Consider the following 25,023-nt stretch of genomic DNA (forward strand, 5'->3'; position numbering starts at 1 on the left):
GGAGAATTAATTCGCTCAGAAACTGCCCTAATCGTTTTATCTCATCTTCATCGCAAAGACGCACAAGTCACGAAGTGGCGTCAAATAGAGTGACTTGAACCAGGCGGCCAAACGACCTCTGAACAGTGTTCCTAGGCCCTTAAGATCATTATATGCGACCAATTTCTAAGATAATACGCGTCAGATTTCCTTCTAAATCGATAAATAATATCTAGAACGTAAAGAAAAATTTCGACATTTGTGCATACAGAATTCGATTACGATGGAGTAAATACGCTCCAAGGCAAAAAAGAAAAAAAGAAAACGACTCATTATGAAGCAATTATCCGAATGGGACCGAAACCAGTAGACGCGATGTACATATACTGACTGACAAATTAGTAAATTTTCAGAAAAAATGGATGACTTATTTAAAATTTATTGATGTACAAAATTTTAATATTTATTCAACAGAAGAGCTTCTCAAGTTGAGCAAGTGAGTAACACGTTTTAGTTTATCTGAAGCCTGTTAGCTTAGAAATCGGTCGCATATAATGATCTTAATGGTCTGGGAACACTGTCTGGGGTCGTTTGGCCGCTTGGTTCAAGTCTGCTCTATCTGTACCCTTTGTGCAAGCAATTATTACACTTGGCACTGGCTGACAAAGTTGTTGGATATCCTACTCCTATACCCATGGCGCCGGTGTAGACTTGTTTTGCTCCATTTTCCGTGGTTCGCGCTATTTCGGTCATCAGATGTTTGATGTCCATCACCGTGGGTAAGAGGGCCGTGCAGGAGGGCCCCGTCAACGACGTTAGGCGCTGCATGCATCTTCCAGCTGTTTCACCGTACACCATCTCTCATCCTTCGGCTTGGACTTCTATACGCAACAGTGATCATCTCAGTAAGTCGCCATAAATACTAAAATAGACGTTACGATTGAACTCGCTTTGCTCGTTGAGGATTAAATCCGGATCTTTCTCTTTGTGGATGCATATTTCAAAAAATGGTTCAAATGGCTCTGAGCACTATGGGACTTAACATCTATGGTCATCAGTCCCCTAAAGCTTAGAACTACTTAAACCTAACTAACCTAAGGACATCACACAACACCCAGTCATCACGCGGCAGAGAAAATCCCTGACCCGCCGGGAATCGAACCCGGGAAGCGAGAACGCTACCGCTCGACCACGAGCTGCGGACTGCATATTTCAACTTCTTCCAAAATGTTAAGAAACCATCCCGTATGAGCTCCATGTAGGATTTCTAAATTTTGTTCAATGTTCGTGACTGAGTAAGTGCTTTAAGGCAGCCGTATGCGCCCCAAACGCTATTTTGTTTGGAGAGCAGGTGTGCTCCCTGAATCTGGTTTCAAAGTTCCTACCAGTCTGCCCTATATACCAGCGCCATGGGTGTAGAAATCGCACTTTGTTTTAGATCGTACAAAAATGATAATTTCATTGTGTATTTTAATTTTGACAATACAAATTTTGACCTTGACATCTACAGATTTTAATTAAGTATTTTTAGAGATAAAAGTAAATTACAAAAATCTACTTAATACAGTATGTGCCTATGTAATGTAACAAATGTACCAGACGCCACCTGTCGGTAATAGTTTTAATGGTAATATAAATGACGTGCTTCTGCCAACCAATTGTATGTGACGCTGCATGTGAAGGTTGCTGTGTGTGGACGGGTTACTCCTGTAACCGAAATTGCAGGTACGTTCTGGTACATTTGGTGTTGATCGGATAGGATGGAAAAGGTTTGCATTTGTGAAATAGTACATTAGTATCATTATCGTTTCAGATCTGAGGCTGGTTCTAGAGGAACTGAAACCGGTCATGTGAATAAACATTTTTGCAATCGAGACGGATTATAAGTAACATAGTATAAAGTCTCGCCGTGTGAACGAGGGCATTATCCTGCTGAAATATAAGCCCAAAATGTCTTGTCATAACGTTCAGCAAAACGGGGCGTAGAATATCATCGACGTACCGCTGTGCTGTAAGGGCGCCGCGGGTCGCAATCAAAGTGGTCCTGCTGTGAAAAGAAACGCGGCACCCCAGACCATCAAGAGAACATGCAAGAATTGTATCAAATGGTTCAAATGGCTCTGAGCACTATGGGACGTATCTGAGGTCATCAGTCCCCTAGAACTTAGAACTACTTAAACCTAACTAACCTAAGGACATCACACACACCCATGCCCGAGGCAGGATTCGAACCTGCGACCGTAGAGGTCGCGCGGTTCCAGCCTGAAGCGCCTAGAACCGCTCGGCCACACAGGCCGACCAGAATTGTATCAATTAGTGCCAAGCCGAGAAGGACCTGGTCAATTAGTGAACCTTTTCCTCCTGAATAAATGATACAATTTTTCTGAAACTATAACCATTTGTTTGTCAGTACATGTGCTTCACATCTACCGATTTCTGTCCCGTTCGGATAACTCCTGCGTGGTGCCTCGTTTTGTATGTATGTATGTATGTATGTGTGTGTGTGTGTGTGTGTGTGTGTGTGTGCGTGAGCGTGAGCGTGTGTGACGCTGATAATTTCGGTTTAATTGTCGTGAGGTGTTGAAGTCAATAAAAGGTCAACGTAAAGGGGAAAAAAGAAGGAATGCGAGTGAAGGTCGTATAATGAAACACGTGACGGGCGCCCTTTTTAACGCCGGTAGTAGTTGTCAGGAATGCCAGAGAGACGAGGAGGAGCGTGTTGTTGGCGCGGCTGCCGCCCGTCGTCGCCACTGCGGGACAGAATTTACGTGGCGCACGGAGGTTGTGCGAGTTCGCGACCCCGGGCTGCTGACGTCATGGCGTGAGGCGCTGCGCCGTAGAGCGGGGGGCCCGCGGCGCGCACGCGACTCGCACGTGGCCAGCGCTCAGCCGCCTCCTACTCACACCCAAACCTCCAGATGTCAGACTCTTAGATCGGCACCAAACGTTCTATGAGGACAGAGTAAGAACCAGAACATGCATAAACGATAAAAGTAAAGTATCACCAGCACAGCTACAGAGCAAAGGAAAAGCGTATCTGTGAGTAAATACAGGGTGTTTATAAATGAAATTCGGGGTTTTAATGTTTTATAATATTTATTATATTAAACTTACAGTTATAAATGATATGTCAAATGAAAGAGCAACTCAAACAGTTTTACCAAGAACCTTATAAATGTTCAATGCGAGCAGCATTTGTCACACGGCACACATCAAGTATATAGCAGAGTTCTTCCCAAACGTTGATTAGTGTGTATTCAGTGATTGTAGCAACAGCTGCTTTAATCCTGTTTCTTAATTCAGGGAGGTGTGCCGGTAGCGGAGGCACGTACACGATCCTTGATGAAGCCCCAAAGGAAAAAATCGCATGGCGTTAGGTCGGGTGAACGTGGAGGCCATGCAAAGCAAGCCCTGTCATTGGGCCCCTTGCGGCCTATCCAGCACTCGGCTATAGACTTGAAGTGTGCCGTGTGACAAATGGGGCTCACATTGAACATTTATAAGGTTCTTGGTAAACTGTTTGAGTTGCTCTTTCATTTGACATACCATTTCTAACTGTAACTTTAATGTAATAAATATTATAAAACGTTAAAACCCCGAAATTCATTTATAAACACCCTGTATATTGTAGTTCATGCATGGGTGAGAAGATAGCGCATTCTGTCGTGGTACAAAAGGTCCCGCTTTCAAATATCACCGATGACAATTTTTTTAACTGTTTACACGTGAAACTTACATGGGAGGACATTTTCCTGACATGTAAAATGACTTTTCGGAGTTTGTAGCAATATTCTTTTGGCAGTGTGCTTTCGCTTCGTTAGTTGAACATTATGTATTTTTCACTGATCTTACTCTTTTGTTTATTATTGTTATTACTATTTTTCCGCATGTCTGATACAATTGTTTCTTTATTCTTCTGTTCTCATTGTACATTCTGTGAAACTACAAACGTACTCTGTAGGTTTACTACTTTCAGACAAACGAATCGAAGGCAGACTGCCGGCCGCGGTGGTCTAGCGGTTCTAGGCGCTCAGTCCGGAGCCGCGCGACTGCTACGGTCGCAGGTTCGAATCCTGCCTCGGGCATGGATGTGTGTGATGTCCTTAGGTTAGTTAGGTTTAAGTAGTTCTAAGTTCTAGGGGACTGATGACCATAGATGTTAAGTCCCATAGTGCTCAGAGCCATTTGAACCATTTTGAAGGCAGACTGACAAGAGAACATTGCTGTAAACTCCAAACATACATTGTCCAAGTCATAAACACTTTGTTCCATAAAACGCTTTGACGCATAATACAGTTAAAACAATTTGTCGTTCTTGGGGTTCAAACCCGTGACCCTTGGAACGTAGATCTAACGCGCTACTAAATTTCCGTCGGAAGTAGCCTATGTTAGTTGCTCGCAGTTGTGCTTTTGATGTCCTCCGTAGTTCTGGTGTTACTTTTAACTAACGTTTACGCCGGTTCTGCTAGACAACAGCAGCACCGAGCGAGGTGGCGCAGTGGTTAGCACACTGGACTCGCAAGCGGGAGGACGACGGTTCAATCCCACGTCCGGCCTTCCTGATTTAGTTTTTCCGTTGTTTCCCTAAATCGCTCCAGGCAAATGCCGGGATGGTTCCTTTGAAAGGGCACGACCGACTTCCTAATCTGATGAGACGGATGACCTTGCCGTCTGGTCTCCTTCCCCAAACAGCCCCTAGACGACAGCACATAGCGCGAACTACATCGAAGTTTTGGTTGATATTCTACCGACGTATAATGTTCGGTGCCGATCTGAGTGTCTGACACCTGGAGGTTTCGGTGTCAGCACACCCAGCTGACACCACCCGCCAAGGTTTGTCATCGACGTTAACCAAGCAGCTTGCACTATTGCAATGACACGGTAAATTCGAGACATTCATAAATAATTAATTTTTCTTTCTTTCAAGGGGAGGCCATGACGTTGGAATCAAGCATTTACTTCAAACTTTGTTTCCCTTTTTTAGGCCACTAGAACAACATTATGTGCAAGTAGTAAAGTGTACTACTCTGGAAATTCCGAGAAAATCGCAAGAGCAGTTTTAAGCGTCTGTTACGTGCTCTCTGTATCTGTGCGTAGATGCCGGACAGTAGATTTCATGGCGGTGAAGCGGTTAGCGTTCGAGTTTCGTAAGACGAGCGCGAATGGAGCAACGCTTCGACTCGCGCTCAAACTTACTAGTTTACCTTTTTCATCCCTGGTCATGTTGTTTAAATTATGACATTTGAGAGGTTATATAATGAAAAAAAAACACGTGTGTTTGCATTAAGTATTTCTACGAAGTTTCAATTTATGTTTCCAATGTGTGTATGACAAATACCATCCTGCAACGTGTGATGTCGACAACACATTCGACGAGTAACTGTACATCACTCATGTAATCAGGCACATTGTGACTTACTATATTACTGATTGTGAAGAACTGTAGGGCCCCCCTAGACAGGTCAGGCGTGCACTACACACCGGAAGCAGCTACTAGGGTAGCAGAGTACGTGTGGCGTGCACACGGGGTTTTTTTAGGTTAGAGGGACCCCCCCTTGGGCGAAACGATAAAATACCTGACGGCTTACCAGAGAGGACATCATCATCGTTGATAAAGAACGTCCGTCCTCAGAGACCAAAAACAGGAAAAGTCAACGTAATATTGGTAAACTGCAGGAGTATCCAGGGCAAGGTTCCTGAATTAGTATCTCTTATTGAAGGAAATAGTGCGCATATAGTATTAGGAACGGAAAGTTGGTTAAAACCGGAAGTGAACAGTAACGAAATCCTAGACACAGAATGGAATATATACCGCAAGGATAGGATAAACGCCAATGGTGGAGGAGTATTTATAGCAGTAAAGAATTCAATAATATCCAGTGAAGTTATTAGCGAATGCGAATGTGAAATAATCTGGGTTAAGTTAAGTATCAAAGGTGGGTCAGATATGATAGTCGGATGCTTCTATAGACCACCTGCATCAGCAACCGTAGTAGTTGAGCGCCTCAGAGAGAACCTGCAGAACGTCGTGAAGAAGTTTCGTGATCATACTATTGTAATAGGGGGAGACTTCAATCTACCAGGTATAGAATGGGATAGTCACACAATCAGAACTGGAGCCAGGGACAGAGACTCTTGTGACATTATCCTGACTGCCTTGTCCGAGAATTACTTCGAGCAGATAGTTAGAGAACCAACTCGTGAAGCTAACGTTTTAGACCTCATAGCAACAAATAGACCGGAACTTTTCGACTCCGTGAATGTAGAAGAGGGTATCAGTGATCATAAGTCAGTGGTTGCATCAATGACTACAAGTGTAATAAGAAATGCCAAGAAAGGAAGGAAAATATATTTGCTTAACAAGAGTGATAGGGCACAAATCGCAGAATATCTGAGTGACCACCATCAAACGTTCATTTCTGAGGAAGAGGATGTGGAACAAAAATGGAAAAAATTCAGAAACATCGTCCAGTACGCCTTAGATAAGTTCGTACCGACTAAGGTCCAAAGCGAGGGGAAAGATCCACCGTGGTATAACAATCATGTACGAAAGGTACTACGGAAACAAAGAAAGCTTCATCATAGGTTTAAGAGTAGTCGAATCATAGCTGATAAGGAAAAGCTGAACGAAGCGAAAAAGAGCGTAAAGAGAGCAATGAGAGAAGCATTCAACGAATTCGAACATAAAACATTGGCAAACAATCTAAACAAGAACCCTAAAAAGTTTTGGTCATATGTAAAATCGGTAAGCGGATCTAAATCCCCTATTCAGTCACTCGTTGACCACGATGGCACCGAAACAGAGGACGACCGAAGAAAGGCAGAAATACTGAATTCAGTGTTCCGAAACTGTTTCACTGCGGAAAATCGTAACACGGTCCCTGACTTCAGCCGTCGCACGGACGCCAAAATGGAAAATATTGAAATAAACGATATCGGAATTGAAAAACAACTGCTATCACTTAGTAGCGGAAAAGCATCCGGACCAGACGAGATACCCGTAAGATTCTACAGTGATTATGCTAAAGAACTTGCCCCCTTTCTATCAGCAATTTATCGTAGATCTCTGAAAGATCGTAAAGTACCTAGCGACTGGAAGAAAGCGCAGGTCGTTCCCATTTTCAAGAAGGGGCATAAATCAGATGCGAATAATTATAGGCCTATTTCGCTTACGTCAATCTGTTGTAGAATAATGGAACATGTTTTATGTTCTCGTATTATGACGTTCTTAGATAATACAAATCTCCTTCATCATAACCAACATGGATTCCGCAAACAGAGATCATGTGAAACTCAGCTCGCCCTATTTGTCCAAGAAATTCACAGTGCCGTAGACACTGGCGAGCAGATTGATGCCGTATTCCTGGACTTCAGGAAGGCATTTGATACGGTTCCGCACTTACGTTTAGTGAAAAAAATACGAGCTTACGGAATATCGGACCAGGTTTGTGATTGGATTCAGGATTTCCTAGAAGAAAGAACACAACATGTCATTCTTAACGGTTCAAAATCTGCAGATGTAGAGGTAATTTCGGGAGTACCGCAAGGAAGCGTGATAGGACCTTTATTGTTTACAATATACATAAATGACTTAGTTGACAACATCGGTAGCTCCGTGAGGCTATTTGCAGATGACACGGTTGTCTACAAGAAAGTAGCAACATCAGAAGACTCGTACGTACTCCAGGAAGACCTGCAGAGGATTAATGAATGGTGCGACAGCTGGCAGCTTTCCCTAAACGTAGATAAATGTAATATAATGCGCATACATAGGGGCAGAAATCCATTCCAGTACGATTATGCCATAGGTGGTAAATCATTGGAAGCGGTAACGACCGTAAAATACTTAGGAGTTACTATCCGGAGCGATCTGAAGTGGAATGATCACATAAAACAAATAGTGGGAAAAGCAGGCGCCAGGTTGAGATTCATAGGAAGAATTCTAAGAAAATGTGTTTCATCGACGAAAGAAGTAGCTTACAAAACGCTTGTTCGTCCGATTCTTGAGTATTGCTCATCAGTATGGGACCCTTACCAGGTTGGATTAATAGAAGAGATAGACATGATCCAGCGAAAAGCAGCGCGATTCGTCATGGGGACATTTAGTCAGCGCGAGAGCGTTACGGAGATGCTGAACAAGCTCCAATGGCGGACACTTCAAGAAAGGCGTTACGCAATACGGAGAGGTTTATTATCGAAATTACGAGAGAGCACATTCCGGGAAGAGATGGGCAACATATTACTACCGCCCACATATATCTCGCGTAATGATCACAACGAAAAGATCCGAGAAATTAGAGCAAATACGGAGACTTACAAGCAGTCGTTCTTCCCACGCACAATTCGTGAATGGAACAGGGAAGGGGGGATCAGATAGTGGTACAATAAGTACCCTCCGCCACACACCGTAAGGTGGCTCGCGGAGTATAGATGTAGATGTAGATGTAGATGACGTCATTCGCATCATTATTTATCGAGGTTTGACGTGGGAGTTCCAAACCTGTCCCTCGTCCTTGAAAATTCAACTACAAATAGAAATTAATCAACACATGAAATACACCGCAACTTCATGAAAATGCACGTGGTTTTTTCCATTATATTACCTCTCAAATGTCATATAAATTAAGTAAAGTGACCAATGATGAGAAAAATATAGATTTAAAAAAAAAAGTGTTCACGGGAATTCGAACCGTCGCGTCGACAACAACCTTCTCTCAAATCGTTAACCGCTTTTTCCCACAAAAACAGTAACAATAATGGCTATCTTACAACTAAATGACCTAAATAATGAAAATATAGTGTCGAAGCCAAAAAAGCAGAACTGTGGACCAGTGGAAGAATGGTACTTGGTTGTATGAGTCTTGTTTCACACTGTCCCCAACTTCTAGCGGAGTTTACGTCCCAGGACTGAAATACGGCGCGAATTCGGTCACGATTTGGGCAGCCATGTCGTGGTATTCATGGGCACACGGGTACTCTGCAAGGTCGCATTGTTATCCAGGATTATTTCAGGCCCGTCCCATAGTACAAGGCTTGTGACCCAGCGGTGATGCCATATCGTGGTAAACCATAGGCCCCATGGTTATTCGGCAGCGTGCTGTACTGTCAAGGATTATGTGATCATTATGGATGATCCCATGGTACAACGCTTGTTCCCCAGTGGTGATGACGTGTGTCAAGGCGCCAGGGCTCCTGTCCACACAATTCGCATCGTCCAGGACCGGTTTAGTGAGCACGACAATGAACTGTCGCCTCTCCACTGCCCATCACAGTCACCAGGTTTCAATATTATTTAGCCTTTGTGCTCCACTTTGGAGAGAAGGTGCGTGAACTCTGTCCCGCTCTAACATATTTTCCAATGATTGTTCCCCGTGTTTTATGTTCCGTTTTATGTAAATGTTCCGAGCTTTTTTTTTCTTCCCTCTTGACACCCGTCTCACTATGATACTGAACGGGCGCTGAAGACCTTGCTGTCGTGCGCCCACACAACCCCTCTACTACTACTACTACTACTACTACTACTACTGTCCCGCTCTAACATCGTTACCTGAGTTTGCAGCAAGAATGTTGTAAGATTCCCTTTTAAACCTTACAGTATCCGGCCGCTGTGGCCGAGCGGTTCTAGGCGCTTCAGTCCGGAATCGCGCTGCTGCTGCGGTCGCAGGTTCGAATCCTGCCTCGGGAATGGATGTGTGTGATGTCCTTAGGTTAGTTAGGTTTAAGTAGTTCTACGTCTAGGGACTGATGACCTCAGATGTTAAGTCCCTAGCAATTTTGAAACCTTACAGGACCTGTATTTATCCATTCCCAAACGACCAGAAGTTGTTTTGAAAGCCAGCGGGTTTCCTAGACCGTATTAGGCATAGTAATGTAATGTGTTGTGTTTTTGTGTTTCCACACTTTTGTTCATCGCCTGTGCGTCTGCCACGTATTTCGTGATGTGGAAAATTTGTAAGCGCGTGGAGTTTCCAAACGAAAGGTGATGCTTTATCGTACCACTCACTCGATTCAGGCGAAAAAGGAAGCAAGATTGCTATTTTAACGTCACGTCGATAACGTGGTCATTAGAGACGTACAAAAAAAAAGCACTCCGTCTTCAGGCCACGAGAGGCCTACCGGGACCATCCGACCGCCGTGTCATCCACCGAGGAGGATGCAGCTAGGAGGGGCGTGGGGTCAGCACACCGCTCTCCCGGTCGTTATGATGGTATTCTTGACCGAAGCCGCTACTATTCGGTCGAGTAGTTCCTCAGTTGGCATCACGGGGCTGAGTGCACCCCGAAGAATGGCAACAGCGCATGGCGGCTGGATGGTCACCCATCCAAGTGCCGGCCACGCCCAACAGCGCTTAACTTCGGTGATCTCACGGGAACCGGTGTATTCACTGCGGCAAGGCTGTTGCCTAGAGACGTGCAAAAAAGCGAATCCCTTCTATTAACCGCAGCGCTACCTCGCACGATCGATCCAAGGTGAGTCTTACTTGAAGATTTCAACGCAGCTTTTCGGAAACAGATTAAACGAGCAGGTAGTTCTCGAATTCTGCAGGCCGCACGCCTTCTCGTAGAGATACGTTAAGGGTAGGAGTAACGCTACTGAACTGTAACAACTTTGAGTATGCACTCGGAATGCGAAAGGTTAGGGTAACAGTACCCAGAAATGTTGCTGAGGGGCTGAAACAAAAAACAGACGACAAACCATGCCTATACATCACAGAAGATTCCCGCGTAGAATGCCGGCCGGAGTGACCGAGCGGTTCTGGGCGCTACAGTCTGGAACCGCGCGACCGCTACGGTCGCAGGTTCGAATCCTGCCTCGGGCATGGATGTGTGTGATGTCCTTAGGTTAGTTAGGTTTAAGTAGTTCTAAGTTCTAGGGGACTGATGACCTCAGATGTTAAGTCCCATAGTGCTCAGAGCCATTTGAACCCACGTAGAAATCTGCTTACGTGTTGTACTGCTCGCGTGTTCCGTAAATTGATCGTATGTCTTTGGTTCAAATGCCTCTGAGCACTATGGGACTTAACATCTGAGGTCATCAGTCCCCTAGAACTTAGAAGTACTTAAACTTAACTAACCTAAGGACATCACACTCATTCATGCCCGAGGGCAGGATTCGAACCTGCGACCGTGGCGGTCGCGCGGTTCCAGACTGAAGAGCCTAGAACCGCTCGGCCACACCGGCCGGGCGATCGTATCTCTTTACGTAGAGCATTACAATTAAGGTGGTGGTGGTGGTGGTGGTAGTTAGTGTTTAACGTCCCGTCGACAACGAGGTCATTAGAGACGGAGCGCAAGCTCGGGTTAGGGAAGGATTGGGAAGGAAATCGGCCGTGCCCTTTCAAAGGAACCATCCCGGCATTTGCCTGAAACGATTTAGGGAAATCACGGAAAACCTAAATCAGGATTGCCGGAGACGGGATTGAACCGTCGTCCTCCCGAATGCGAGTCCAGTGTACTAACCACTGCGCCACCTCGCTCGGTCTACAATTAAGGCATTTCAATGCAGAAGCCATGTATTTTATAACAGAAATAGTTTGTTTTATTTCACTTTTGAGAGCATGAAATTTTCTTACTTCAGACATTGACTTTCCGTGTTTACTTGCGTCAAAAAGTAGCTGATGAAACGTATGGCCGAACACAAACCGTCGCTACAATAACCTTTTCCTGTAGCGATCCATCCACCTAGAATCCTTTCTATAGAAAGACTTGCGGGGTCGTTGTCGCTTAGGATTCACTTCTAATCTGGAACCTTCGCTTCGTGACAGATCCGTTAAGTGGATTTTCTTTCTTGTTTACTCGCCTCCGCGTCCGAACAAGCCGATCTTATCGAGGGTCGCTGGTATCCTCTCCGAGGGTCGACAAACCGCGTGGGCGCGTGGAAGAAAAATAAACGTAACTTGGTTCAACTCGGGAAGTGTTTGCGTCACTGTACCCAGGGTGCCAACGTCCGCCTTCGGTGGCGCCGTGGCGGGCGGAAGATCCCCGTCGCCGGCGCACTTCTGTGTTTCCTGAGCGGAGGAAACTTCTTGCTCTACATGCTAAAGCTCGTGTCATGTTAATAGTCTGCAGATTGGTGAAACTGAGATGCTTTTACATTCTATAAACAATCAAAGAGCGTTTTTGACGGGTTAGTCCCACAGTCTTGTCTAAATACACTACGACTACAGTGTTTGCAATATGCGGCATTGCCTCTCTTCCCGGTACTTGGCTTACAGCTCTTCACTTCAAACGTATCTGTAGGCCTTCCACACCTTACTGCAATTAGAATTTAACTTCAACAGTGTGTTTCAATTTGTAAGTAGGCTGTTTAGGTTTTTTTATTGATAACGCCACCTCAGTATGAAAATCACCGGTGTAAGTAGGCTGTTTAGGTTTTTTTATTGATAACGCCACCTCAGTATGAAAATCACCGGCTGTGCCGTGTGCAGTCTGTGGCTGCTTTGCATTGTTGTAATACTCAACCATTGTAGTGTTAGGCAGCTGGCTGTGAACAGCGCGTAGCGTTGCGCAGTTGGAGGTGAGCCGCCAGCAGTGGTGGATGTGGGGAGAGAGATGGTGGAGTTTTGTAATTTGTCATGATATCAAGGTAAATACATTGTTTGTTCTCTATTAATATCTTTCATTTGCTAACTATCCCTATCAGTAGTTAGTGCCTTCCATAGTTTGAATCTTTTATTTAGCTGGCAGTAGTGGCGCTCGCTGTATTGCAGTAGCTTGAGAGCGAAGATTTTTGTGAGGTAAGTGATTTGTGAGACGTATAGTTTAATGTTAGTCAGGGCCATTCTCTTGTAGAGAATTTTGAAAGTCAGATTGCGTTGCGCTAACAAAACATTGTGTGTTGAAAGTCAGATTGCGTTGCGCTAAAAAAATATTGTGTGTCAGGTTAAGCACAGTTGTGTAAAATTATTAAAAGGGGACGTTTCATATGTCGACCCATAGCCTAGGATACCTCACTGGAATCTTCTGATTTTTTCTTGTAGTTTGTGTAATTAGTGTAGCTTTTGTTTATTGCTAGCGCGTAATTTTAGAGAAAATCTCCTTTGTAGTTGTAGTTTTTCATTGTTGTACAATAAAACAGTTGTGGTATGCATGTAGATTTGCACCAAGTATTTCGCAGCTGCAATTAACTAGATATTATTTTCAGTGTTATGTTAATGCGTTCTCTTATTTTTGCTCTTGAAATTGTGTTTTTCTGTGTTGTCGTGTGAAATACTGTGACAATAATGGCGTGTGAAAAACGTAACACTAGGCTCCAAAGCAAACTGAGAAATAATAGTGACGACGAGCGTAGTTTGCCAGCACCACTGTGTAATGAATTAACAGACGTTCAAAGTAGTAATTTGGTAATTGTGCATAGGGAAATGGAGCGGGTTGCAAACAATGGTGTAGACAGCGAAACAATTAGAGAACAGGGAAGCATTATCGATCGATCGGTCGGCAATAGCGCGGCTCAGGAATCCGAAATGACACGAGACGATCTCACAAATACTGTAGATTCAGGTTTTGGATCCTCACCGTTTTCTCAAATAAGTCAAGACACATTTTCTGCTTGTCAAAATGTGAATGTTGCCGGTGCAAATGCACTGCCGAAAAGCGTAGAGGAACAGATTCCAGACACTAATGCATTGTTATTACAGCTAATGCAACAAATGGAACAACATCAGAGACAAACACAACAAAAGCTTGAAAAATTAGACACAATCGAACAAAATCAGAAACAAATGGAACAAAATCAGAGTCAAACACAGCAACAGCTTCAAAAGTTAGACTCCACGGTTGAACAAATACGTGAAGATTTAACTACTGAGTTACATCACATTGAATCGAAATGTCAAAAAGTCTGTAATGACGTAAAAACACAAATTTGTGAGCATTTTCAACCTATTTTTTCGCGGCATGAAAATGCATTACAGAATCACGAAGCAGCCATAAAAGAACTGCAAACCATTGTTCATGAAAATCATGAGACCTTGTCGGCTAAAATTGACTCAGTTGCATCTACCGATTCGGTTACGCAACTTGCAAAAACTCAAGAAAACTTAAAGGACACAGTAGATTCGATTTCAACACAAATGGACACTCTGAAACTTGGTTCAGAAAAACACACTGAGGAAATGTGTTCACTATCGGAGAAAGTAGCCGAACTTTCGGATCAGTTCACTAACTTATCTACGAAGGTAGATGATAATCTGAACGACACAAAACCGGTAGTCTTTAATGACACAGAAGAGTATGAAGAAATTAGAAAATTCAAACAAAATCAAAATCAAATCAATACACAGTACAAAAGAGAAATCCGCGAAGTACAAGATCAGCTGACACAGGTAATACAAGAATTACGTATTTCAGAGGACACTCGCGCCCCAATACGGGAAGAGGGACATAGAAATACGGAACAACCACAAAATAATAACACAGGACACTTCGGAAATTATGAAAGAAATTGGCAAGGCACACCGAATTTTGAGATGGAACCGCCGACACGACGTAACAATGACCGATATGCGACTCGCCGACATGATGACTTTGACTATAAGCTGTTCATTACTACACGTAAATTTAAAACATTTAAGAATTCTGGCAGTGACATTCATCCACAAGCGTGGCTCCATCAATTCTCTCATTGTTTTCCTCCCAACTGGTCATTGGAGCACAGGTTAGAATTTATGTGTGGCTATTTAGAGAATGAACCAGCTGTAAGAATGCGATCGGTCATTCACGATTGCCATAGTGAAGGAGAATTTTTCCATGCCTTCCTCTCAGCATATTGGTCTCAAGCCACACAAGACCGAGTAAAACATAGCATCATAATGATGAAACATTTCGAACAATATGAATTCTCCAGTCTTGTGAAATATTTTGAAGACATGTTGCACAAGAATCAGTACCTGTCAAACCCATACAGCCCCTCAGAACTCATCCGCATTTGCTTAATGAAATTGCCTGAACATTTGAGAAATATTATTTTGGCAGGGCGTTGCAAAGACGACATTGAAGCTTTTCAGGGACTCCTACAAGAATTAGAAATTGACACAGACAGTCGCCGAATGCGAAAACAGGAAAACAAACACTACAGGTCACATACGTCACAATTCCGTGACGACAGAAACAATAACTGGACACCACAAGGCTATTCTTACAACGCAAATCGTGACCAAAACAGACATCACCCGTATGACAACCGTTGGCAGAATAATAGTTACAGAGAAAGATCGCATTTCTGTAGTAATGACTATCACAGAGACAATCAGAGAAACAGACAATATGGGAACCAAAACAATTATTATCAAGGGAGACAGAATACTTTCAGACGCAACAGTCCAGCGCGCAGTTACGATTCAGGGAGAAATTCTCCACCACGTGACGGACAAGGAAGAAACTACGGAACCTACCGACATGACGACAGACGATATATTCGTAACGACAGACCTGAATTGCAGCAGAACTGGCGGGATTTAAACACGGCAGGGCCCTCTCGGCAAGGCGAATTTGTAGAAGTTCGTTCTCCTAATCCGAATAACGACGCGCGCCAGCAAAGAAACAGACAATGACTCGCACAGCAGGCAGCCGCGTGCGCCCGCTGGCTCCGAGAAAAATAACACAGACGCTAACCTTGAGAAAAATTCCAGTATTCTTTACCGACGTATACCACTTGATAATTGCGTTAAAGTTGAAACTCTGCGTACTAGGAAGAGCAAAGGTTTACACCACATTTCACATGTAACACCGTTTATTGAGAGATAATGTGCTTTTTTAACTTGAGATTTTAATGCAACATTTTGGTTTACTTGAAAATACATTCTAGAGTTTATGTGACAGCTACACGATTTTATCACGACGCTACTAATGTGTGACACAATTCACCTTGTTGCTTTTGCGGTGTATCTGTTTTATATCTGCACAGTTTTTCTGAATTCTTCTGGAAAGTAAAACATGTTTTAGTAGTAACTTTTGTGGTATAGCAACAATGAGACAGCCTTTTTCGTGGCACAACAATACGTTACAGTACAGTACTTTCTTCATCACAACAATAAGCGTAATAACTAAGATATCTATACGCAAAGCATTTCACTTTTGTGTATCATCAGGTAAGTACATTGACTTCTGCAGAACTTAGCTTTCGGAGGACGATAACTACGAGACTTCCACAGAGATTATGTTGCGACATGACACACAGTTTAGCGCTACAGGACACGTATTTGAGTGATTAATTTTGTACTTAAAACATTTATTTTTAAAGACTTTTAAATTGCAAAGAAAGTTTTCCGAGATATATTTCATTCCATTGCTGTAATCTGTAACACCTGAGGGTATAATTACATTAATCCTCAGGGGGGTACACGCTTACTTTGTGTACCATGTGTGTGGCAACCACAAGGAACCCTAGCTAATATGGTATTTGCTTATACAACTTTACACATCGGTACCATATTTCTCCAACACAGTATTACACAGCTATCAGATCATTTAACTGAGAGAGACAAACATTTTTTTACTACATTAGTGACAGATGCTTACGTAATTACACAGTTGAATAACTTCACACTTATGAAATTGTATTTTGTTTGTACTTTGTAAACTGTTCATATTTTTTTGGAACCATTGTGACACTATGTGAGCTTTGAATGATGTGTTTGGTATGGAATCATGATTTTTAAAGTACGTTTGAGGCAGATGACACTTTTGACATGAGCAGAGAATTTTTTTTAGGTTTTGAAATTAGAAAGCTACGACGATTTTGAGAGTTGACTGAGGTGTTATGATGTTATTTTTACGGCGACGATGTGTATTATGTTGTTGAGATATGTTTATTATCAATGAGATGATGCTATATGAGGAATCTGATTATGATACGTATGTTACGATGAAATATTGAAGTGTCGACGAATATGTATATGTATAATAAGGTAAGGAGTAATGAATAGTGGATAGGAACTCTGCTTTGTGGAAAAGGATGTTGGAAACCGAGAATCGTACTTTTAGAATTATGAAATGTGTGTAAATGCGTGAATGTATCACAATGCTGACGAATATTTTTTTTTTTGGACACTTATATTTATAGGATTTTGTTTCTACAGATTTGTAACACAAATGCTTGACCTATGAAATTTTTATATAAGACTGCCATTGTAGCGAAAACTGCTGTCGTAAATATTTCCGTACGAAAGTTAAGTGACCACCTGCACGTAATGCGTCGCGGGCACCCACCTGGGCGACAGCCGCCCGAAAAAAAAAAAAAAAAAAAAAGGGCCATTAGCCTTCCAGCGGCACAGGTAGAAAAACAAAAAGGGAGGCCATTAACCTCGCTTCTGACATTCTTTTGTAGAAAGCATCGCAAAAACGACACTGTCGAACTTGAAAACATATGATTACACTGGATGCCTAATGAAATGACGAGAAATATTTTTATGTCTATACACCTGATTATGACTACTGTCTCTCTAGTTGAGAGATTTTTCCACTAACTTATGAAATGTCACATGACTATTGAATGATATTTTTATGCTTTGCCTTTCATAGTTGCTTATTTCATTTGATATCTAGTTTCCAGCTGTGTTGCAGCATAGGTTTTATAAAAAAAAAAAAAAAAATTCATTTGCTAATGTGGACACTTTCTGTCAACAGATCTATTACATAATTATTTTATGACCCACATTCTTCGAAAAAGGAGCTCTTGGAATGGAAAGACCAATAAGAAGGGACTAATAACAGGAACTGCATACATAATTTTCTTTTCAACTACTTGTTTATTTTTTTCGTAGAGTAAGTTTTTGTGATGCATCACTCTAGTGTTAAGATGTGACGTAAGTTTTAAACATGGCCATTTTTACTGTAATATTTTTTCTGCTTGAGCTATGTCATGTTTAGGTATAAGTTGCTGCTGTTTGCCAGGCATAGTGTTATTGAATTTGACTTTGTATTATTCTGTTAAGCCAGTTTTACTAATGATTTCTTGTTATTATTTGTTGCACATTGCCTTAGATTAGTTGTGATATTACAATTGCTTTGCTAATTTCTTAATGCTGCTTGCTTCGCAAATCTGCGTTTTTTTTCATTGCTGTTTATATTAATTGTTTTATGTGATGCTGCATTGCCTCGTCGCTTAGTTTAGCATCTGAGCTCAGTAGATTTAAGTTAGCGTAAGAGGGGTAGACTATATAAGAAACAGATTTGGCAAAAATGAGTATTGTGCACTAAGAACTAACTATTTTGAAAGAAATATGGTTGGAACACAGAAAAGAGGTACAGATAGGACTTTTTGGGAATAATGATGAACGAAGGGAGATCTCCAAGAACAAAAAAGGTTTTGTTCGCAAAATACTGCAGTACCAAAAGTTACACTGAAAACGAACCCTGTCCTTTCCTTTTGTGTTATCTCACTATGTGTTTGTGTACTCTTTTATATTTGTGTTTTTCCTGTCTTTATGTGTTTAGCTAATAAGATTTATGTTGTATAATTTTTCAAATACTATGTTATTTACTTTGTAAAGATGTTTAGACATTTATCTGTTCTGTTTTAATGCTCATGTGTGATGTTGATGTTCCAAAAGTTATTCTGATCTTTATGTAAGTACTTATGTCATTATTTTTGTAACACTGATGTATATGTTTATTTCTATTCTTTTGTAAAGCCCCTATTACTACGAATGTTATCTCTACTATTATGTTTTTAATGATGTTTTCTGTACCCTTGTAATTGTATTCTTATGTTATAAAATTGTAATTGACACCAGGTCATCAAATTAAGTAACTTGTAAGTTACATTTCACTGCACACGTTTCTGTTGGTCATAGTATATGGACAATATGTGAGAAGTAGGGAGTGATAGTGTTTGCATGTGATTTAATGATTCAGCAAGGGACTGGATAACAGCATTGCTGGTTCTGAGGACAATTCCAAAAACTTTGTGAGTGCACAAGTGGTGGTTATGGACTTGCTACATTATCCGCAAGACTCTTCGATGGTGATTGTGCACCTGCACAGTCACAACAGATGGTTGCTGGCCATCTCTACAAGGACTACAGTGGGTCTGCACCTCTGGTGGCCCACCAGTACCGTCATTTCTACAAGGACTACAGTGGGTCTGCACCTCTGGTGGCCCACCAATACCATTATTTCTACAAGGACTACAGTGGGTCTACATCTTTGATGATCCATCAATACCATTATTTCTACAAGGACTGCAGTGGGTCTGCGCCTCTGGTGGCCCACCAATACCATAATCTCTACCAGGACTACAGTGGGTCTGCTCTGTGATGACCTACCAAACGATATTCTTCAAAACTTCGATAGACTACGCTGTGGGTTTGCTCTGTTGTGGCCCATTACGTGTCAGCATGTCAAGAGTCAGCACTGTCTTTCCGTTGGAAGGACAACGATACTTCTTCAAGACTGCATGGAAATCCACTACGTCTATGTGCATTTTCTTTTACTGCTCAGACTTTGAGAAAAACACTGCAATGTGATGAATGATCACGACTGTCTTTATGGACTGTGAGAAAATTTTAGCTTTTGACCAACATTGTATCAATAAGTGTGTGCATTTGATTTCTTAGTTATTGTAATTATAAAAAATTTTTTCAAACCTGTATTGGGCACTGCCCAACCCAATTTGTAAAATTTTTTTTGTGGGGAGCATGGGGGCTATGTAAGTAGGCTGTTTAGGTTTTTTTATTGATAACGCCACCTCAGTATGAAAATCACCGGTGTAAGTAGGCTGTTTAGGTTTTTTTATTGATAACGCCACCTCAGTATGAAAATCACCGGCTGTGCCGTGTGCAGTCTGTGGCTGCTTTGCATTGTTGTAATACTCAACCATTGTAGTGTTAGGCAGCTGGCTGTGAACAGCGCGTAGCGTTGCGCAGTTGGAGGTGAGCCGCCAGCAGTGGTGGATGTGGGGAGAGAGATGGTGGAGTTTTGTAATTTGTCATGATATCAAGGTAAATACATTGTTTGTTCTCTATTAATATCTTTCATTTGCTAACTATCCCTATCAGTAGTTAGTGCCTTCCATAGTTTGAATCTTTTATTTAGCTGGCAGTAGTGGCGCTCGCTGTATTGCAGTAGCTTGAGAGCGAAGATTTTTGTGAGGTAAGTGATTTGTGAGACGTATAGTTTAATGTTAGTCAGGGCCATTCTCTTGTAGAGAATTTTGAAAGTCAGATTGCGTTGCGCTAACAAAACATTGTGTGTTGAAAGTCAGATTGCGTTGCGCTAAAAAATATTGTGTGTCAGGTTAAGCACAGTTGTGTAAAATTATTAAAAGGGGACGTTTCATAAATTGATTTCACGAGACTGCAGAGAAGCATGATAACCTATATAATAATTAGTCAAGAGGAATTACTGAAATAGTAGTTACAAATAAATACTATAATACAATCATTGCTGCCCCACATTACTTATACATTATGTGATGAAAAGTATCCAGACATTAATGTGGATTATGGCCACTCTCAGACTCTGACGGCTTGATTCTGCTGGGAATTTTTCAGTGAGTTATCTGAATGTCTATGGAGAAATGGCAGCCCGTCCTCCATAAAAATCCGGTACCTGGACGCTCCAGTCTGGGGTGAACTCGACGTTCTAACTCATTCCAAAGGTGTCCCATTGGGTTCAGGTTGGAACTCTGTGCAGGAAAGCCCATTTCACTAATGTTATTACTCGTAAACCACTGACTCACAGATTTTGCTGCTTTATGACAATGTGCATTGTCGCGTTGATACAAGTATCGTCTTCGAACTGTTCCTCTACTGGACGCAGTAAACAACTCCGTAAAATGTGTTCATAGCCTTCCGGGTTCAGCTTTTTGTTAAGCGCAGTAAGGGAATCACAGCCTCACATCGAAACACCACCTTCTCCGTTCTTTACTGTTGGCACTACACGTGAAAGCAGGTAACTTTCTCCAGACATCTGCCAAACTCAAAGTCATCCATTGGAATGGCACAGAATATTGCGCGATTCATCACTCCAGATCAGTTCTTCAAGTGTCCGACCCCGGTAGCTGAGTGGTCAGCGCGACACAGTGTCAATCCCAAGGGCCCGGGTTCGATTCCTGGCTGGGTCGGACTGCTCAGGGACTGGGTGTCGTGTTTTCCTGATCATCATCATTTCATCGCCATCGACGCGCAAGTCGCCGAAGTGGCGTCAAGTCGAAAGACGCGCACGCGGCGAACGGTCTAACCGACAGGAGGCACTAGTCACACTCGTTCAAGTCGGCATCTGTCCATTGGCATCGCTAGTCCGTCAGTACACGTCACGAGATATGCCGAGTCTTGTTTTAGCTGGGTTTGTTCCTTCTCCTTTCCACTTTACTATCACAACCCCAACAGTAGTCTTCGGTAGCTCTGGAACGGTTGAAATGTCCTTGATAGACTTGATTCTCAGGTGGCATGCGAAGACTAGTCCACGTTCGAAAGTACTGCCTTCTCCTCACACGGCGATACTGCCCACCTCGTTTTATACTGCCGGGTCCGCCTCTCGTGACGCATAAGAGCATGCGGGCAATAATAATAGCAGCAGCAGCAGCTTTGTTCATCCGTAGATCTCTTCTTACAAAGATATAAGACATGTCAAAGTATTTACAAGTTTAGATCAATTTAAAATAAGCTAATTCGTAGACACATATATTTACAGACTTCTAGTTAGAGACAATCGTTAGATTTACTCCTGGTACACAATACTTTTTCTACAAATAACTTATTAAATAATGTAAAGCTCCCCCCCCCTCCCCCCCTCCCCCCCCCCCCACACACACACTGATGATCTCTGGTCCGGTCCATTTTCTGTACCGCAACTTCCCATTTCCCATCCTTAAAAACTAGGTCAGCATCCCTTCATAATGACTGAGATGTAGAGCTCAGAAATACCGGGATGGCCCCTTTGAAAGGGCGCGGCCGACTTCCTTCCCCATCCTTCCTTTATCCGATGGGACGGATCACCTCGCTGTTTTGTCCCCTCCCACGAACCAACCAACTATAGCACCTCATGCTTTATATTCTACCCCCGACTTCGACCTACTATTGCCTCCATTCTTGGTGGTGTTATGAAATGGTAACTGAACTGTAAGGAAGAAAACCAAACGGTCTTCAGGCAACACCGCCTCAATCATGCGTCTGCTTCGTCGCGACACAGTGACGCCGTTACTGGTGAACTCGTCTGGGCAGCCTTATCAGATGAGTAGCGACTTCATCCAGTTGCATGCAAGTCTACTTTCCAACAAGATCACGTTTCATTTTCTCATGTTCATTCGAATGTAGACATTTTCATAACGGTAAAGGGATCACGCACTTTATTAACCCGGTAACATGAACAGAGTGTAAACAGTGTGTTAGTACTCCGCAGATCCCAGTGGGAGACATTAAATGTTACATCGCTTACGATACCATAATCAGCTCTAAAGCCAAATTTATTTATTACTAGCTGACAAACATGGTATTTCCCAGGTGTTGATTTTACCAGTTTTTTATTAGAAACGTACGGGTTCTGTACGCTGGACACAGCTGCCTCGAATATGTGCAACACCATTTTGTAAACATCTATGTGGCAACGACTCTTCATACCTCGCTAGACGGTTATTCCTTTCGCCAACAGATGTTTGCGTTCCGTTTCACAGTTGAAAACTGCCAAAAGTGCTGCCAGGTGACAGCATTTCCTTAAGTTGAAACGACTGTAGAAGTGCCTTAGTAGTAAAGAACAAATGTATTAAAACTTTATGCATGATGCGGCATCTTGTCACGCAGCTCAGTGTTTACACGTCATATCGCTTTAAGTGTGTGTGTTACTATGATGTATTTGCGTAGGTACATTCAGGAGCATATATGGATAGCGTCTGCGAAATATGTTGCGAATAGAGTTGTTAGCAAAGAAGTAATAAATTTAAACTTAATGTATGGTTCGGCAGTTTTTCCACACATCTCAGTTAAATGTCGCCATATCTGCTATGTGTGTGTCATACAATGACATTATTTTGTAAGTACATTCAGCGGTATATGCGAATCCAGACTGCCAAACGTTTTGCGAATAGAGTTAGTAGCGAAGAAGTAATAAATGTAAGCATCATGCACAATGCAGCAGTTTTCCGTGCCACTATGATGCCGTATCTCCCGAACTGTTATAGGTAGGTGGGTCTCATCCCAAAGCGATTATCAGCTGACCGTAAGGGATATGTGTACCAAGTTTGGTGGAGAAAACACGCGCGCGCGCGCGCGCACACACACACACACACACACACACACACACACACACACACACACACACACACACACGCGCGCGCACACACACACACACACACACACACACACACACACACACACACACACAACGCGCAGCAAACAAAATCAAATGTATGTGAATTCCTAAGGGACCAAACTGCTGAGGTCATCGGTCCCTAGACTTACACACACCACTTAAACTAACTTATACTAAGACTAATACACACATCCATTCCCGAGGGAGGACTCGAACCTCCGGCGGGAGGGGCGGCGCAAATCGTGACATGGCGCCTCAAATCGCGCGGCCACTCCTCGCGGCCGCGGCAAACACACGTTCTCATAATCTGTATGGATTTCTGTCGAAATAGTGGTATTAAATCAGGTTAGTCCGAGGGAATTAGATAAGAAAATGAGACACTTAAGGCAGTACACAAGTTTTGCTATTTGGATAGAAAAATAACTAGAGAGGAAATAAAGCCACGCGAAGTGGCCGCGTGGTTTAAGGCATCATGTGACGGATTGCGCGGCCCCTCCCGCCGGAGGTTCGAGTCCTCCCTCGTGTGTGTGTGTGTGTGTGTGTGTGTGTGTGTGTGTTTGTGTGTTTTTTGTTCTTAGCATGTTTAAGTAGGGTGTAAGTCGAGGGACCGGTGACCTCAGTAGTTTGGTCCCTTAGGATTCCACACACATTTGAACATTTGAGGATATAAAGTATAGACTGGCAATAGCAAGAAAAGCGTTTCTGAAGAAGAGAAATTAGTTATCATTGAATTTAGATTTAGGTGTTAGGAAGTCTTTTCTGAAACTATTTGTATGGAGTGTAGCAATGCATGAAAGTGAAATATGGACGATAAAGGGTTTACACAAGAATGAATAGAAGCTTTTGAAATGTTGCGGTATGGAAAAATGGTTCAAATGGCTCTGAGCACTGTTGGACTTAACATCTGAGGTCATCGGTCCCCTAGGACTTAGAACTACTTAAACCTAACTAACCTAAGGACGACACACACCCATGCCCTAGGCAGGATTCGAACCTGCGACCGCAGCGGTCGAGCGGTTTCAGACTGAAGCGCCTAGAACCGCTCGGCCACACCGGCCGGCGTGGTGCTACGGAAGAATGCTGAAGATTAGATGGGCAGATCGCGTAGCTAATTAGGAGTTAGTGAATAGGACTGACTAGAAAAGAAATGTGTAGCACGACCTGACCAGAACAAGAGATCGGTTGATGGGACACATTTTGAGACATCAAGGGATCACGAATTTAGCACTGGACAGAAGTGTGGCGGTTAAAAATCGTAGAGGGAGACCAAGAGAAGAATACGGTAAGGAAATTAAGAAGGATGTTGTTGCAGTAGTTTCTGCCGGCCGGAGTGGCCGTGCGGTTCTAGGCGCTACAGTCTGGAACCGCAAGACCGCTACGGTCGCAGGTTCGAATCCTGCCTCGGGAATGGATGTGTGTGATGTCCTTAGGTTAGTTAGGTTTAAGTAGTTCTAAGTTCTAGGGGACTGATGACCTCAAGAGTTAAGTCCCATAGTGCTCAGAGCTATTTTTTGCAGTAGTTACTCTATGAGGCTTGCACAGGATAGAGTAGCATGTAGAGCTGCATCAAACCAGTCTCCAGACTGAAGACCACAACAACAGCATTGATTTATGTGTACCAGATGACACGGTGTAACCTGAAAACTGCCACGGTGTGACTCGATGAAAATTTGCGGGAAGACTGTGGTCCAACGCGTGCTGCTAATGAAGACTGTTTGGCGGTCTTCTGTTTCGCTGCGGGCGCTAACCACACCCCAAAGGCGGCGGCGCGCGTTAACTCGCGGACTGTCGCTAATGG

General features: G+C 42.9%; 1 protein-coding gene and 1 pseudogene across 1 annotated transcript in view; one reads left to right on the forward strand and one right to left on the reverse strand.

Annotated features, from left to right (window-relative positions):
• LOC126263342 (C-Maf-inducing protein-like) overlaps positions 1-25,023 on the forward strand; it is a 983,791-nt gene that overhangs the window by 745,634 nt on the left and 213,134 nt on the right. The window lies entirely within an intron of this gene.
• LOC126264058 (5S ribosomal RNA) lies at positions 10,266-10,382 on the reverse strand (annotated as a pseudogene).

Source organism: Schistocerca nitens, chromosome 6 (assembly GCF_023898315.1).
Source record: "Schistocerca nitens isolate TAMUIC-IGC-003100 chromosome 6, iqSchNite1.1, whole genome shotgun sequence".
Taxonomy (NCBI): Eukaryota; Metazoa; Arthropoda; class Insecta; order Orthoptera; family Acrididae; genus Schistocerca; species Schistocerca nitens.